Source organism: Solanum dulcamara, chromosome 3 (assembly GCF_947179165.1).
Source record: "Solanum dulcamara chromosome 3, daSolDulc1.2, whole genome shotgun sequence".
In the NCBI taxonomy this organism is placed as follows: domain Eukaryota; kingdom Viridiplantae; phylum Streptophyta; class Magnoliopsida; order Solanales; family Solanaceae; genus Solanum; species Solanum dulcamara.
Genome location: NC_077239.1, coordinates 43,748,793 through 43,754,304, shown reverse-complemented (window position 1 = coordinate 43,754,304; position 5,512 = coordinate 43,748,793). Strand labels below are relative to the sequence as shown.

At 38.6% G+C, this 5,512-nt stretch overlaps 1 non-coding gene across 1 annotated transcript; it reads right to left on the bottom strand.

The window, feature by feature from the left end:
• Window positions 1-1,350: 1,350 nt before the first annotated feature.
• On the bottom strand, window positions 1,351-1,457 carry LOC129883776 (small nucleolar RNA R71). The gene has a single exon (XR_008765927.1). It is a non-coding gene; the product is annotated as a small nucleolar RNA R71 (small nucleolar RNA).
• Window positions 1,458-5,512: the final 4,055 nt, after the last annotated feature.

Sequence of the window (5,512 nt, the reverse complement as noted above, 5' to 3'; positions counted from 1 at the left end):
ATACTCAAGGGTTATATTAGGAGCCATCATGACCCGGATTTGGGTCATGAGATTAATTTAGATTTGCAAGGGGTGTAATTCCTCTATTTTATTTGAATTTGCAAGGGTGTGATTTCTCTATTTTATTTGAATTTGCAAGGGTGTGATTCCCATATATTTGATTGTGAAAAGTATGTAGTTCTCTTGTTCTATTTTAACTTTGCAAGTTAAATTTGAGACTAAGTTGACTAATAATTTGAGTTTGTAGGAAAATTTATCCTTGAATATCTAAATGGATAAATTCTTGATTAAGTAACCATGTTCTAGTGGTGGCCCATCTGTTAGTTCACGTGTAGTTTCAAAAGTTCAAAGAGAAACAATTTTACTTTCTCCTTCAAATGTTGATTGTATTCTTGGGGTTGGATCTCTTAAACAGGATCCTAATCTTAGGCAGATTTATGCGCCTAATAGCCAATTTAATCCATAGTTGTAACCTAGTTTGAGAACGAATTTCCTAAATTTATTGCATTTTAGAGTTTTTTGTGTGTCTTTGAGATAACCAACATGATTAGGTGCTTTTAGGGCCAAAAATGGAAGAATGGACCTCAAAAAGGCTTCATCAACACATAAGATGGAAAACAGAAGCTAAAGAGTGAAGTTGGGAAGTATAAGTGAAGAAAATGAACTAGCATGAACCATTTCTGTGTCACGGAGATGCCCTAGGAGTGAAGGCATTAATTAAATAGAAGGATTTACTTATCTAGTAGACTTTCTGCCAAGTCCACATCGCGGACATAGTTGAAGGACAGAACATCTTCACCGACAAGCTGAAGGATGCAAAAATGTGAAGGGATGAAACAAGTCCACGTCGCAGACTTTAGTGCCATTTTTTGATTTCTTGCAAATTTTGAGAATATAAATAGAACACTTATAATTTTTATTATTCATTCCATTCTTTATTTGGAGAACACAAACAGGATAGAGTAGATTGTAGAGTCATTAGCAGAGCCAGGACGATTCTTACATCAGCAAAGAACATGAATGGCTCTGCAATATCTTGTGCCTCAGGTTGAACGTGAGCAAAATGTTATGGAGAAAGAGGAACCTATGACAGTGCGCAATGCGGAAATCCTACCACCAATGTTACTTCCAATATCAGTAAATAGTACTTGCTGGTAGATTCAAGCTTAAGCAGAACATGGTGCAAAATATGCTATCAGAAATTTCTCTAGACTATGTGAGGCTTACTGTGCTTTCCTTTTCTCTATTGAGGGAGACAAAGCGGTGGTTGAAATCTAAGCCATCAAATTCCATCACTACATGGGATGATCTGGTAAATAATTTTTTTGATAAACCTGGGGAAAGACATGAAAGCTAAGGAGTGAGATCTTGAGTTTTAATCAAAAAAGAGGAGAAAATATATACCAATCTTGGGATAGATTTAAATCTTTGTTGATTAGTTGTCCTCATCACTACCAGAATAAAGTGGTGTTGGTCCATACCTTCATCAAAGGCTTGGAACCCAATATAAGGATTCTCCTTTATTATGCTGCAGGTGAACAAGATTTGGAGAAGACATACACTTAGTTGTATGCCCTAACAAATCTTATATCTCAAAGAAATCCTGAGTGGAATAAAGGAAGGTCTAGATAAGTAGTGCAGAAAATTATAGGGGTTGTTGAGTTGGATACATTGATAACATTGACGGCATAAATTTCATCCATCCAAAATATGATGAAAACCCACTTTAAAAATCTAGCATTGGGATAGCAATAGGCCCCAGTGACTGTGGTGCAATAGCAACCAACTTGGTGTGAAGTTTGCAGCAGCAGTGAGCATGTGTCTGAGTACTATGGGGCAAATCTAGAATTGGTAAATTTTGTTGGAAACGCACCAAGGGGTGGAGAAAATCAGAATTATGGTAACTCCTTCAACCCAAGTTGGAGAAACCACCTAAACTTCTCATGGGTTGGCAATCAGAACCAGCACAGGGCAGAATCAGTACAGACCGCAGGGTAGTAGATAGCACTAGGGCCAGAGAAGTCAGCGAACTGGTAAGCCGAGTAATATGAGTATAGAAGATATGCTGAAACAAATTATGGTTGATCACACAAAGTTGGTTGTCGATGTTAGTAATAATCAATTGGCCACCCAAAACATAGAAAAATAGTTTGGGAAAATGCAAGTTCACAAAACTTTTGCCAGCAAAGAGGTTTGCAAGGTAATAGTACTCAAACTCGAAGCAGGTGAATGTCGTGAGTACTCGTAGTGGTCGGACACTAGCGAAGTTGGCTCCTAAATATAAATATGCTGAACTAAAAGGTAAAGAAAATTGAGGAAAGCGAGTAGAGCAATCCAAAGGATAAAAAGAAATCAATATCAAAACCACCTCCTCCATTTCCACAAAAGTTCAAAAATAAGAAAGAGGATGAATGCTTTGAGAAGTTGTCAAAATGTTTAAACAGGTACACATAAATTTGCCTTTGATTGATATTTTCTAGGGTATCCTAACGTATGCTAAGTATGTTAAGGACATTGTGGCCAACAAGAGAAGGTTGGCTGAGTATGAGACAGTGAGTGTCACTGAAGAGTTCAGTTCTAGAATCCTGAATAAACACCCGGCTAAGTACAAAGATCCTAGGAGTTTCACTATAAAAGTTACCATTGGAAAGTGCATTAATGCACGAGGACTTTTTGATCTAGGTGCGAGCATCAACTTGATGCATATATCTATGTTCAAGAAATTGGGATTGGGAAATCCCAAGCTTACTATAATATTATTGCAACTGGAAGATCGCTTTGTGGCTAGGCTGAATGGTATATGTGAGGGTGTCTTAGTCCAAGCGAGATCTCTCATCTTTTCCATGGACTTTGTCATCTTAGATTTTAAGCCTGACCCAGAAGTTCCTTTCATTCTAGGATGCCCATTTTTGGCAACTGGAGGGGCACTGATAGATGTGGCTACTAGGAGGCTGACAATGAGCATCCATGAAGAGGTGGAAGTTTTCAATGTGTATACGGAAATGAAGTTTCCTGCTATCTATGAGGAGTTTCCTGCAATTACTATTATTGATGAAGAAGTGGAAGCAAAGTGTATGATAGCAAAGGACCCTTTAGAGAGAGTAATCACGGGTCAAGATATTGGTGGTAATGGTAAAGCGCAGGAATTGGCTATTGTTCTAGATATTCCCAATGTTGGCATGTTGAGAAAACACATGGAGACACTAAAAAGAGTGTTGGGTCCCCCATCCAAGCCATCAATTGAGGAAGCTCCTAAGTTGGAGTTAAAACCTCTCCCATCTCATCTTAGGTATACTTTGTTAGGCACTAATGATACTTTACCCATAATCCTTTCGGGTTCTTTGTCTGAAATGTAGGTGAAAGAAGCTCTGGAGGTGCTAAAAAGGTGAAAGAAAGTTATGGGATGGTAAATGGCTGATATCCATGGTATTATCCCAGACTTGTGCATGCATATAATTTTTATAAAGGAAGGGCATAATCCAACTACATAGCCTCAGCAAAGATTGAATACAGTGATGAAGGATGTTATGCAGAAATAGGTTATTAATTGATTAGATGCAGGCATCATCTACCCAATCTCAGAAAGTAAGTGGGTAAGTCCAGTTCAGTGTGTACTAAAGAAGGGTGGGATGACTGTGGTTATAGATGATAAGAATGAGTTGATCCTAACGCGAACTGTCACTAGATGGAAAATTTTCATGGACTACCATAGGTTGAATGAGACTACCCGAAAAGATCATTATCCTATCCCCTTCATTGATAAAATGCTTGACAAGTTAGTTGGGCAAGAATACTACTGCTTCCTGGATGGATACTTGGGGTATAAATAGATCACAATTGCCCTAAAAGATCAGGAAAAGACCATATTCACATGTCCATATAAGACCTATGCTTTCAAATGCATGCCCTTTGGACTCTCTAATGCACAGTCCATCTTTCAGAGATGTATGATGGCGATATTTCATGGTATGGTGGAGGACTTATTTGAAGTGTTTATGGATGATTTCTCAGTTTTTGGGGAGTCTTCTGAGCTATGCTTGAGTAATCTTGACAAAGTTCTTGCTTGATGTGAGGAGACTAATCTGGTGCTCAACTAGGAGAAGTGTCATTTTTTTTGTTTGTGAAGGAATAGTTCTAGGACATAAAGTCTCAAAGAAGGGGTTAGAAGTGGACCAAGACAAGATAGAAGAGACAGAGAGACTACCTCCTCTAGTTTCAATGAAGGGCATCTGTAGTTTTCTTGGGATATGCTAGGTTCTACAGAGGGTTTATCATAGACTTTTCAAAGATTTCCAGACCCATGTACAGTCTTTTGGAAAAGGAGGTAAGGTTCACCTTTGATGAGAAATATGTGCAGGCATTTAAGCTGCTGAAGAATAGGCTGACTGAATCCCTAATTCTAATAGCTCTGAATTGGGAGCTTCCTTTTGAGCTTATGTGTGATTCTAGTGACATGGCAGAGGGGGAAGTGCTTGGACAATAAAAAGACAAGGATTTTAACTCTATATATTATGCAAGAAAGATGCTTGATACCACGCAGACCAACTACATAGTCACTAAGAAGGAGATGCTTGCATTTGTGTATGCGTTTGACAAGTTCAGATCTTATGTGGTAGGTACTAAAGTTTTTGTGTACATTGACCATGCATCTATTAGATACCTATTCAACAAGAAAGATACAAAGTTGTGGCTCATTAGATGGATCCTATTGCTTCAAGAGTTTAAAATTGAGATTAAGGATAGCAAGGGTTGTGAAAACCAGATTGTTGACCATCTATCTAGGTTAGAGGTTTCGTCACATATCTGGGAGCAAAGGCAGATCAAAGAAGATTTCCTGGATGAGTAGCTGTTAGCTCTTAGATGACCGAATTTCCCTAGTATGTAGACATTGTAAATTACTTGGTAAGTGGAGTATTCCAACTAAGTGTAATGATACAACAGAAGAAGAGGTTGACCTATGAGGCCCAATTCTACATATGAGATGAGCCCTACTTGTTCAAGCAGGGTCGTGACAGGATGATAAGGAGATGTGTGCCCAAAGTTGAGGTACGCCAAGTGATGGATAGTTTCCACTCTTCACCATATGGTGGCCATCAGGGGGTGAGCGCACTGCTCAAGTGGTACTTCAATCTAGGTTCTTTTGGCCTACTTTATTTAAAGATATTACAGGTTATGTGAAGATTTGCGATCAATGCTAGAGGATGGGGACCTAATCAAGGAGATATGACATGCCATTGAATAATATTCTGGAGGTAGAAATTTTTGGTGTGTGGGGTATAGACTTCATGGGTCCGTTTCCACTATCTTATGGGAACCAGTACATTCTAGTGGTTATGGATTATGTGTGTGAGTGGGTTGAGGCTGTAGCTCTCCCCACAAATGATTCAAAGGTGGTAAAAAAATTCTTGAAGAATAATATATTTACTTGGTTTGGCACTCCCAGAGCTATCATTAGTGATGGAGAAAAACACTTCATCAACCAACTATTGAAGAATCTTCTGGCCAAATATAG